We start from the raw sequence: 12,853 nt of genomic DNA, 5'->3' as shown, positions 1-12,853 counted from the left end.
TTGCATCTCAGCGCCACTTACACCGTCCCACGAACCCGAGATTAACCAGTGTCAAATAAAACTGGTGGTAGATGTAACCGGTTAACCCCGGGTTAGTGGGATGGTGCAAGTGACCCTATGTGTATTATTGTACCAAAATTAAACCTACTTAAAAATGTTACCAACAAGTCACGAAATGCAGAAACGTTTCTTGTTGCAAAAAAGGTTAAGAATTTTCTTTACTTTATTCTTAAACGTAAGGTATTCAGCTTAGGCTATATACACGATGAAATTTAATCGGTGATCAGGAACCAATTTTTAATAGGTATTCAGTCATCGACGGCGTTCACCTTTAACTATGGGACCGACCCTGAAAACGCGAAAAAAAATTGTCTCTCTCATAGAAAATATCAACATCGGACCAGCCGAAATGTATAAAACAGTATTTTTTTGTGATTTCGGAGTTGCTCCCATAACACTCATAGTTAAAGGTAATCGCCATTGATGACTGAACTAGAAAAATTGGTTCCCGGTCACCGATTAAATTTCATCGTGTAGATTCAATTGTTGAGTTATGTATGGGTCTTAAATTATTAATGTAACACAATTTACTAAGGTTTATGATTACATAATAAGGATTAAACAATGGAAAAATCTGTAGGTATAATATTGTGGCAGACATACTCGTAGACCATCTACCGGTTTTATATTAAAGGAAAATCAACTAAGGAAATGCTCCATTTACGTACGTTTACGACATAATATAATATATATGTAGTATGTCTACATTAATATCATGTTCATTCTAGTTTTTAAAGTAGGATCGTGATTTGATAGTACGAGAACTGAAACACGGACACGGAAACTAATGTCAACTCAGTATCAATAATAATAAATAATAATTCAGCCTATATACGTCCCACTGCTGGGCACAGGCCTAACAGACCAATATCTGGTATCATCAAATCATATTCTTAAAATTCGAATGTGTCTCATAAGGCCTATTTTTTTGTACTACGTCGGTGGCAAACAAGCATACGGCCCGCCTGATGGTAAGCAGTCATAACCTAACCATCATCATCATCATGTGCTTTATAACCTGAAGGCTATAATTATTTTGCCCTAATTGCTTCCTACTATCCCCTTAAAGGCATTAAAATTAGGAAGATTTCTAGACTAAGATATTCAGACTATAGTACAAGATTAGTGAAACATTAAGTAGAACAGTACCCCTAGTGTAAATAAATTCGATTTCGAAACGTGACGTACGCGTTTGCGTTTAGTCTCATTTTGTATTGGATTTAGAAAGAGCGCGCCAAGCGGGACGTTTTGGAAACTCAAAATCCTATACAAAATGAGACTTAACGCAAACGCGTTCGTCACGTTATGATGTCGATCAAATTTACACTAGGGGTACTGATAACATTTATCTTCACTGCTAGCTTGTAAGGCGATTGCGTGGTTCGACAAACAAGTAATAAAGATTACTTCGACACGTCTGGGGAATACTAACTGTTGCATTATAGTAATAGGCAATGTACTAAGTTTTACATTTGTTGTTGTTATTTTCCGCACGGTAACGCTCATTATACAGCCTTGCAAACCTTTTTTGATACCACATCGGACTTTATGACTGCTAATCCGAGCGACAATTATATAATTGTAGGAGATTTTAATATTAGTCATGCCGTCTGGACTCAAACTAACGGGAATTTAAAACTTGACGCTAATAACAATACAACCTCAACTTTACTTTCCGATTTCCTAAATTTCTCTGACTTAAAACAGTTAAATGGATGCTTTAATGTTAACAACCGAATTTTGGACCTTGTGTTGAGTGACTTGTGTGGTACAGTCACTCACTGTAAGTCACCTCTTACTACCGAGGACTCCCATCATAGGTCACTGGACATATGTTTTAATTTTCCTTTTCCTTCGGTCGTACACGATCGCCCCAGAGAGAAATTACTCTTTTATGCTGCTAATTACGAAAAAATCAGAAACGATCTATGTTCAACAGACTGGACCCAAATGAATGGCATGAATACTGAACAAGCAGTGTCTTATTTTTATTCAATCTTAAACTCGCTAATTAAACAGTATGTCCCTCTTAGCCGAACACAGTCATCTGGAAATCGTCCTCCGTGGTTCACTCGGGCGTTAATTAAAGTAAGTCGCGAAAAACGTAACATGCATACTAGATGGAAAACTTATAAAAATCCTTTGGACTACCTTTCTTTTAAGCTACTGAGAACAAGAGAGCGTAAGATGGAAATAGATTGCTATAACTCATACATATCTTTTGCCGAGAGAAATATACGACAATGTCCGAAATATTTTTGGTCTTTCATTAAGTCTAAATTTGCTGCAAATAAAACTCCAGACTGTATGACTTACGGGAATAAAACATCGGCTGACTCTGAAACGGTAGCAAATTACTTCAACGATTACTTTCATTCTGTTTTTGTAAAAAACAACATGTACTCATTTTCCCCTAATATCCGTACGATTAACACCCCGATTGACATCTCCTCCATTAATTTAAGTAATGCCCTAGTCCAAAAATATCTACAAAACACTAATGTTAACAAAGGTGCTGGGGCTGACAAGATTCATCCTATCTTAATATCCCGTTGTAGTAAAGAACTGTCTATACCTCTTACTATTATCTTTCATAAATCGCTGACCGAGGGTTGTTTTCCATCTGTTTGGAAAACTGCTCTAATAACACCAATACACAAAAGTGGGGATAAACACGACGTGACACAGTACAGACCTATATCCAAATTATGCATTTTTGGCAAAATATTTGAAAAAATTGTGACCTCGGAACTAACTAATTGTGTTGTTCGCATTATTTCTCCAAATCAACACGGATTTCTTCGTGGTCGAGGTGTCGACACCAACCTTATTACTTTTACAGATTTTATTTTGAATGCTCTAGACAATGGTTATCAGGTTGACGCCGTGTATACCGATTTCTCAAAAGCATTTGATAAAATTAATCATGCCCACCTACTTCAAAAATTATATGATCTTGGTATACACGGTGATCTTCATAGATGGCTTGAATCTTACATACAAAATCGTAGCCAAGCAGTATCTCTAAGAGGCTTTACTTCAAGATACTTGACCATTGATTCAGGTGTACCCCAAGGTTCGCATTTAGGACCACTTTTATTTATCCTATATATTAACGACATAGGTTTATCACTTAATAGTTCAAGGCATCTTGTTTACGCTGATGATACAAAAATATTTAAAATTATAAAAACAAACAACGACTGCCTTGAACTACAACGTGATCTTGACAGTTTTGCTACCTACTGCAACTCCAACCAACTACTACTCAACCCTGATAAATGCAAGTGTATCACTTTCACCCATAAGCGTGTACCCCTTTTATTTAACTATAACTTTTTAGGCAAGCAACTAAATAGAGTTTCCTTAGTTCGAGACCTAGGTATCACTTTAGACTCAAAGCTCAATTTTATTTCACATATAGATCTTATTACTGCAAAAGCTTATAAGCAGTTGGGTTTGATACTTCGGCTCTCTAAACCCTTTAAAGACCCTAATACTCTAAAGATATTATATTCCTCTTACGTCCGTAGTGTTTTAGAATTCGATTGCATCGTTTGGACTCCCCAATATACAGTTCATAAAACGCGAATTGAAAGAATTCAAAATAAATTATTAAAGTCACTTAACTTCCGCCATGGTTTGAATCTGTCTGAAAGTACCAGCATACGGCACGGTCTCACGCCATTAGTCGGACGCCGCGTATATATAGACCAAATGTTTTTATATAAGCTTTTAAATAACTATATTGACTCTCCTGATCTTCTTGAAAAAAATATTTTTAAATTGCCTCGTCGTATTCCCACTCGCCACACCCAAACATTCCATATTAGCTTTTGTGGTTCTAATTTTGCCAAGCATACTTTTTTTAGACGAACCTGTCGTGATTACAATGATAAATTTTCAAATTTAGATATTTTTTCATTATCATTTTGTAAATACAGTAGCATTCTGCGAAGTTCAATCTTTTCTTTATAAATATTGTACGTTTTCTTTTAAGTACCTAGTAACTATATATTATTTGCACGCATAACAACTATAGCGATACATGTATTTTTAATTATTTTGTATACCACTTTAAACTCTGTACTATGTCATGCATTTATTAATTACCTACCGATGTTTTGAAGTCCCTGTACGCGTGACAGACAAGAAGATGCCTAACACCTTCCCTGTTTCGATCTGTAATTTACTATGTATACTTTTATTTTCAATGGAACTAAAGGTCTGTTTGTTATCACTTAAGCTTATATATATTAATATGTGACTGTTTGTTTCCTAAATAAATTAAAAAAAAAAAAAAAATTATAAGTATTAACTAACTATTAAATGTAATGACTGTGACAGATACACTAACTATTTGTTTGTGAGTACAAAGGTATAACTGGTATAAGTACAGTAAGCGATTATTATATGCGCTCATACAGGGACTTATAAAATGGTCCGTGAACCCTTCCTTCGAGTCCGCAGTAAGGACTAGGGAGAGCAAAAAGCATTAATAGAGTTTTTTTTCACGGCTCCCGGGCTGTTTGTTGTTGGGCTTCACTGCCAATTCTGACTCGATTGCTATTTATGCACGACCGAATTCATAAACATAAGTAAAACCACCGCACTACAATGCAAAAGCCGCCAACTATGATCCAAAACTAACTCGAATATTTTCGTCCGGGCCCATTTCTCGAACGGTAGGAATTAGTGTAAGGCCTAAGATACACTTGTAAGTTTTACTTACGTAAGTAAGAACAAAGCTATATGTTAGAATGAGATAATGATATTCATCTTTCCTTCTGTAGTATAGCTGATGTGTCCCTACTTATTTATTACGTAAGTAAAACTTACAAATCTGTGGCCCTATTGAAAAAGGGTACAAGTCTCTGGCAGTTTAGGTGTATAAAGGCATAAGTGTTACGTGGAACTTACACCCCTTTACACCTGCGCTGCCAGAGACTTGTACCCTTTTTCACTAGGGCCACAGAAATGTATCTTAGGCCTAATATTATTAGTCCACAAACTGTCAAGTCGTATGGGTTACCATGGCAATACATTAATAATATTAGACTAATGCTGTCCGAGAAATGGGCCCATATAGTAACAACAACAACACAATGAAGGCTTGACTTTGCCAGTACGATATAACGGAAAATAACGTTTGTTTATTTTATTTTTCCAAAAGGACATGGAAATCTTATTTATCGTCCGTGTGCTCTTAAGATGTAATCTTAACCTAAGTATGTTTTTTGTGGTCATGTATGCCCTTTATTTGCCAAGTATGAAGTGTACGCAATAGTCATTGACTTAATAAACTATTATCTTGTAAGCTTTAATAATTTTTCCTGTTATGAATCTTCAATCAATGCAGTAAATATACGCGTCTTAATAAGTAATTTAATTATGATTCGGATGTAATTTTCGGATTGATTTACCTTGCATTAAATCAGCATTACAGCGTTTTCCCCTAGTGTAAATAAATTCGATTTCGAAACGTGACGTACGCGTTTGCGTTTAGTCTCATTTTGTATTGGATTTAGAAAGAGCGCGCCAAGCGGGACGTTTTGGAAACTCAAAATCCTATACAAAATGAGACTTAACGCAAACGCGTTCGTCACGTTATGATGCCCATTAAATTTACACTAGGGGTACAGATATCGGATGTCGGATACGATTACAAAGGAGCAAAAAGTAAAAACCGGGCAAGTGCGAGGACTCGCCCACCGAGGGTTCCGCACTTTTTAGTATTTGCTATAGCGGCAACAGAAATACATCACTGTGAAAATTTTAACTGTCTAGCTATCACGGTTCGTGAGATACAGCCTGGTGACGGACGGACGGACAGACAGCGGAGTCTTAGTAATAGGGCCCTGTTTTACCTTTTAGGTACGGAACTCAAAAATGTGTGTGTGTGAATGTGTTTTTAAGAACCAATAGAATGCAAATAAGTTTCTCGAAAAAAAATCATTTTTGGTACAAGCTTTTATCGCTGACTGTACTTTTCTTTCCACAGGCAACTAATACTCATCGAGCCAATTCTAAAAACCCCAAACACAATTAGGTTGCGTTGTTTTATCACAGAGATCCTATGTCCACCTCTTGTCTCCATCATCATATCAGCTCGATGGTACCATAATATTGCATTGTCACCCGACATATGTATTGATTTTCAGCTCAATCGGAAACCGGGAAGTGGATCAAATTTAACTTGCAAGATTTGATTACAGACAGGAAACGGGACAGGTGAAACTAAATAAAAGCTTGCAAATAATAAATAAAATAAAAGGATGATGCCATAGGGCATTTTCTAGCTGCTGTTTTTCTCCAAAGGTCATCATCATGGCGAAACTATACGGAATCGAAATTCAAACTATGTGAAAATGCTCTTACTTGTGTTGCATTTTCATCAATATTTTTATCATAAAAACGTCATATTGCATTAAAAACATTTTTATGGTGATGAGATGGCGTGACCACTTGAGAATGTTGTTAGTTTCGAACAAGGCCAGCTCATAAGAATGTGGCTAGTTGCGAAAATGCACCATATACAAACAACACTAGTTTTGTTAGCAAAACTGATTGGACAAATAAATAATTAGTCATATGTACCAACCTACATACAAAAATAATGTTTTTTGTTTAACAAGGGGATAAAGTAATTGTATAACGTCTTGTCCTAATAATGATACCCGAGCAAGCGAAAAATTTCAATATTTAATCACGAGCGTAGCGAATGATTCGAAAAATGAGATCTTGAGCGTTGTGAGGGTTTCAAGGCACGAGGGTTAAATAAACTTTGTTCCCAAGTGAAACAACTTTTTTCACCACACCAACGCGAGTAAATTACTAACTGTATAACTTTACAAACCAAATTCAAATGAACGTTATTAAATATTTATCATTCAAAATCACCACTTACTTTAAAGTAAATTCTACCTTTAGTCTAAAGAGAGCCTTTACGATAAAGTATATAATTTTCCACTGGTTCAGTAAATAATATATATCAATTTCAATGTTTTTGGAAAATTACCAACATTGTTGATAAGAGTGCATAGCATGAGCATAGTTTATCTTCGCGTAGATCGATAAAGCGCGTTTTCGGAATAGTCGACACGTGCGTAGCGGCGCACACGCAGACTCGCTTCCACACGCGCCAAAACCACATATTAAAAACCGGCCAAGAGCATGTCGGGCCATGCTCAGAGTAGGGTTCCGTAGTAACTCCTTCGTCACAATAAGCTAAACTGGAACTTAAAGTATAGTAGATTGAACAACCAAGGGATGAACTGTGGATGTACGTCTTTTTACTATGAAGGGGAAACTTTTTGCGATAACTCAAAAACAGCTAAACTGATCATATCCGCTATAGTTTTCGTTTAATGTCTTTTTTAAGCTCTACTTCCAAGATTTTTTTCATATTTTTTGGACCTATGGTTCAAAAGTTAGAGGGGGGGGGGGCACATTTTTTTTTCTTTCGGAGTGTTTATCTCCGAATATATTCACTTTATCAAAAAATGTTTGTGGATGACCCCTATTAGTTTTGAGAGACCTTTCCAACGATATCCCACACAGTAGGGTTGAAGAAAAAAAAATTTACCCTAAAAAAAATTTTTTTTAGATTTTATTGTACGACTTTCTCGGCTTTATTGATTTATATATCCATGCCAAATTTCAGCTTTCTAGCACTAACGACCACTGAGCAAAGCCTCGGACAGACAGACCAGACGGACATGGCGAAACTATAATGGTTCCTAGTTGACTACGGAAAACTAAAAAAAAGCATTAAAGGCAAGTACATTTAGGTGTTGAAGTCCCGGTCTTCTGTACCCCTAGTGTAAATAAATTCGATTTCCAAACGTGACGTACGCGTTTGCGTTTAGTCTCATTTTGTATTGGATTTCGAAAGAGCGCGCCAAGCGGGACGTTTTGGAACCTCAAAATCCTATACAAAATGAGACTTAACGCAAACGCGTTCGTCACGTTATGATGTCGATCAAAGTTACACTAGGGGTACTGAGCTAGGTAAAAACCTGTGTTACAGAAGTTAGTGTATAATATAATAGAAACGATTATGACTTAACTATATTTACCATTTACATATTAACAGCGTAGATCAACTGCCTTAGTCATAATTTTGTTAAATAGTTATAAAACGAAAAAATAACACGGCAAATTAAAAATAAACATTTTCTAAATATGATAAAAACATAAAACACCTTATAAAGCTAAGAAATTGTAAGATCTGTTTTACAATCAGAAGTAATATTTTAAGAATACCTTTTCACTATTTCCATTTTAATGAAAAATAAACAGCATCTAGGTATAAACACCGCGAAAATATCTTGAAATTATTTTGCATATTAATATAATAACAGTTTTCAGAAACTAAATTTTTCTCGCTACCATATTTGTCAGTCTTGCATTTTCTCCGCTTTAGACACACCTCTCCATTTCTGACAAATTCTCACAATTGACGGCTTGCGCACGACAGACGTCCATTGTGATACAATTTGGAAACCATTGGAGTTGTGTTACATACATGAATCATAACAACATTAATATTTAAAAATATGAGGGCGTAAAAGTTAACTTACCTACTGATATTTATTGAGGAAGCCTTTGGTTTAAAATGCTAGAATCATTAGGATCAACTCTGCTCTACAAACTCTTACTGGAAACGAATCGTAATGAGGCAAGTAGCCGAGGGCCTACCGCGAATACCGAACTTCCGAAGACTCTTGAAGACTTCTTGAACGGTAACCGAAGTTCGTAAATTGTGGACATCTTTCTCTTTTACTCCAATTAAGGCATAATTCGAAAGAGTGATAGAGAAAGATGCGAATTTCAGTGTTCACGGTAGGCCCTCTGGTCCCTGTAACTGGCATGCACAAGTACAGTGAGCTGCAAAATTGCATGGTTATTGAATGAATTTTATTAATAAAGACGCCACTTTTGCAGCTACAGAAATAACTGACCCTCCTGCATAGAAATTAGTTTGCAGGGGGGGTCAGCTTCTCTGTAGCTTACTGTACATTAAGTACTCTTGAGCTGAGATGCCAGTAAGACTGGTGCCAGCCACTGGCATCGTTTAAACTACCTTTCAGTATGCGCACTTGCGCAGGCCCACCCTTATGTGTTCAAGCGCTATTTGCATGTTTGCGTCCGCGAGCATAACAAGGCGGGTAGCAGGATTCTGAGCCCAAGCCTTAGTATATCAGGGACATGCCAGTTTACATAAACTTCAGTAGGTAGCTGGACTAGCTGGATGAGTCATACAGCTATTTTTCCCACAAAAAAACTTAAACAAGAGTCAAAAGTCATTTTTGAAGTTATGAATTTGGAACCGTCTTATTCCATTACAGTTCAAAATTCGCTTTGATTTTGTCCTCCTAACAGGAAGTCGGGAGTTAGGATGATATATACTGGAGCTTAATTTCAGGTTGTGACTTATCACTGAAAAATATAGTTGGGTCAAAATTGTTTTCGTTGACTTGTTTGTGACCACTCTGTCACACGTGTATTTTTGTCTTCTATTAAATAAAAAAAAAGTAAAGTGCTATTGCATAGGTATATGTCTTTTTCGCTGTAGATCATATTTTACATGAGAAAAATTAAAAACTAAATTTCATCCGATACAAAAAGCTCAACTCCACAAGTCACATTTTTGGGCACAAAAACAAGACAACGAAAAGAATTTTGTTTTTACTCAGTTTTGTTATATATTGTACCTATGTATCAGAATAGTGGACATTTGTTTCACTAATTTTCTTTACCATCAAGTTGGGTTCGAACCTAAATTTGTGTAGTCAAACCTACGAAACTTCTCTGCTACACGTCGAAGCTACCACCACCCATACTCAATAAGTGCTATAAAAACACTCAATAGTGTTATTATAGCAGGTGTGGTAGTACCAACGAGTAGTATAATATTAACAGGCATGCTGAATGATTACTAACCTAGGTACCGAAAGACTAAAGTTTTAGTCATAGTGGTACCTATTAGCATAGTGGGTTGTTCTACATTTTAGTCAAGTTGAAATGGGTAATTAATTTTTATTTAAATGCAATAATCTTGTCATCGATATTTTTACATGTCCTCGACCTTTCTTGCTACGATCGATACTGCATAACATTCAGCATGTTGTCCTTGACTCTGAACTATTGCTTTAAGCCGCTGCGGAATCAATACTAGCCATATTTTTAAATTATAACCAATTATCGCGATCGTTTCAATAAATCGATTTAGAAAGAAACGCTCGATACCGATATACTTAATGCATTTCCAATAATAAAATTAAAACCTATGAAAAAATTCCGGTTAAATAACGTAATTTATTGAAGATAACTATTTCTACACTGACGCCTTGTTTATCAATATCCATATCTACTCGACTGCTCATCGTGAACTGAGAACTGTTAACATGCATTCTTGTACGGTCGATGCCAGAAATATGTATACAATATTTGCCTTATTATAATGGAATAAGGTTCAAAAATGTAACATATCTTTGACATCAGGTGTACGTGTGTGCACTGAAGTATATCGTATCTGCAAATATTTTTCTAATCGGTACGATGTTTGATTTCACATTTATACAATATGTATGAAAATATATAAGAGTAGGTAATTATTTCCACAGTATATATAAAAAAAAAACGGCTGGATCTTATCAGGTCAAAACAAATATCTTTAGCCGCATACAACGCTGCTGGCATATTTGGAACGTTTGGGCCAGGTAGGGAACAGTTCGGGACATAAAAGTTGATTTTTGTCGCGACTAGTTCGTGGGGTATTTTTATTTTATTTCTGCATGAATATACACCGTGGTTTTTTTTTCCGTTAATTTCAAGGGTGCATCCCTAAGCTTAAATTAAGTAACTTTCTCAAAGAAACCGGTATTCTAATTAACTCTATTTCGTAGATAATCAATAAATAATTTTTATCTTATAAGGCCCTTACGAGCGTGTACACTTGCCTTAGGGCCTGTTTACAAATTGATTTGTGTTTAGTACGAGTTCATACATTTGCTACTAAACGTAAGTACTATCTCGGATGATCGATGTTCGAAATGATATTGATATGTCACAGTTTTCAATTATTTAGTTGAGTTAAATGTAATGTCCGTGTTATAACAACGCTATATGCAACATTTAATTACTTTTTGTAAAAATAAAAACAATTAAACTAACAAAAAAAATTGTTTTTCGGAAATTTAACTATGCCATTTAGTTACTTTAAGTCGATAGTTACTTTTTTATATATAAAATCCTATACTTATTAGTGATATGTATAAACCTCTTCAGGAAAAGAGTTCTAAGCCTAGGAAATGAATTATAAGAGAATAATTAATTGATTAATCAACCAGTATTGACCAGTAGTACTATAATATCTCCCGAGTAAATAGGTAAGCCCTCACATAAACCACACGATATGTCATGAGATAAATACTCCATATATGACATGACTGCACTGTATAGCTTCAATTGAGGCATGCCCCGTACAACGGTCAGTGTTGTCGCGATCTTCAGGAAAATAGGCCGCCGACTGGCAGCCTTTGCCTGAGAAAAAAATCGAAAGTTTACTTTTTAAATAGTTCGAGTGTATTCGTTTTTTTAATTGTAAACTGCGGTTTTTTTATTTGGCCAGATATTTATTTGTACCGGTATTTTTTGACTGTGATTATTGAATCGGTGAGTACGTTTACACATTTTTGTTAGTTATTGGTCTTTTATTTTTAATTTAGTATTTTATCATACATAGTATTCATATTTAGTTATTTAAAAATAACAGATTTTAGTTGCAGTATTTCGTATAGCATTTGTAATAAATTAGACCTTGATGCGCTGCTATAATTTGTCGGTAGTTTTATTATAAATTTTGAATTTGGTAGGTAGTAATATATGCCTATAAATTAAATAAATATGTACCATCAGCCGTAAAAAAGCATGGCAACTTTATCAATTAATTTATTCTTAATTTCTCCATGTAATTTCGCAGCATACTGCACTATATTTCACTAACACACAAAAAATATTAATTTAATTAAAGTACAGCACCTGCCATGGCTGATAGTACTAGCATGCGCAAACATATTTAAAAAAAACTGTACCACTAGGTGTATTAGATATTATTGCTCTTTAAGTCGTGCATGTAACATATCTAGGTTTTATTGACTGAAGAGTAATAAAAGAAAAAAGTATTACCTGTAAGGAAATATTGACTGCAATTGTGATGGAAATGAAAGGATTAAAAACGTAATCCATTTTAATACCTGTATTCCTTAATCTTAATAACTCATTAGCAAAAAAACAAGATAAAACTGAATACCTTTAAGAAACAAAACATGATCATGTTTAGTAGGTAGGTAACGGTTAAGATAAAATATTTCAACCTACCTACATGCCTGGCATAAAATAGTGCAATTAACGTAATAAATACTTTCACGCAGGCCGCAGGCCTGACTTAAATCTTCTATATTATATAAATGCGTTTTTGTCCTCACTGACTGATTCATGAACGCAGATCCGAAATTACTGGAGCTAGAAAGTTGAAATTTGCACATTAGGTTGCATTTATAAGCTTCACAAGATATAACAATCGATTTTGAAAAATTCAATCTCTAAGGAGTCTAAGGGTATTAAAATGGGGTTCAACGTTTGTATGGCGTTCAAGTTATATTTCAAGTTAAGTTTCAAGACAATTCGTAAATAAGACATTTTCATAATATACGTAAAAGTAATTTCAGCGTTTTTAAAAATTCATCCCCTATTACGGTACAAAAGGGGTTGAAAATGTGTCTCGGAA

The 12,853-nt window shown here is 35.1% G+C and overlaps 1 protein-coding gene across 4 annotated transcripts in view; it reads left to right on the top strand.

The window, feature by feature from the left end:
- Positions 1 to 12,853, top strand: part of LOC133523764 (facilitated trehalose transporter Tret1) — a 68,127-nt gene that overhangs the window by 34,843 nt on the left and 20,431 nt on the right. The window contains exon 1 of one of the 4 annotated variants that reach the window (XM_061859491.1): positions 11,531 to 11,739. The exons of the other annotated variants lie outside the window; for them this stretch is intronic. The gene's annotated coding sequence lies outside the window, so the exon portion shown is untranslated. Of the gene's footprint in view, positions 1 to 11,530; positions 11,740 to 12,853 lie in introns of those variants that run through there. 4 annotated transcript variants of the gene reach the window in all.

This window comes from Cydia pomonella, chromosome 12 (assembly GCF_033807575.1).
Source record: "Cydia pomonella isolate Wapato2018A chromosome 12, ilCydPomo1, whole genome shotgun sequence".
Lineage (NCBI taxonomy): Eukaryota > Metazoa > Arthropoda > Insecta > Lepidoptera > Tortricidae > Cydia > Cydia pomonella.
Note: the sequence above shows the minus strand (reverse complement) of the source record. Positions and strands in the feature narration are given on the sequence as shown.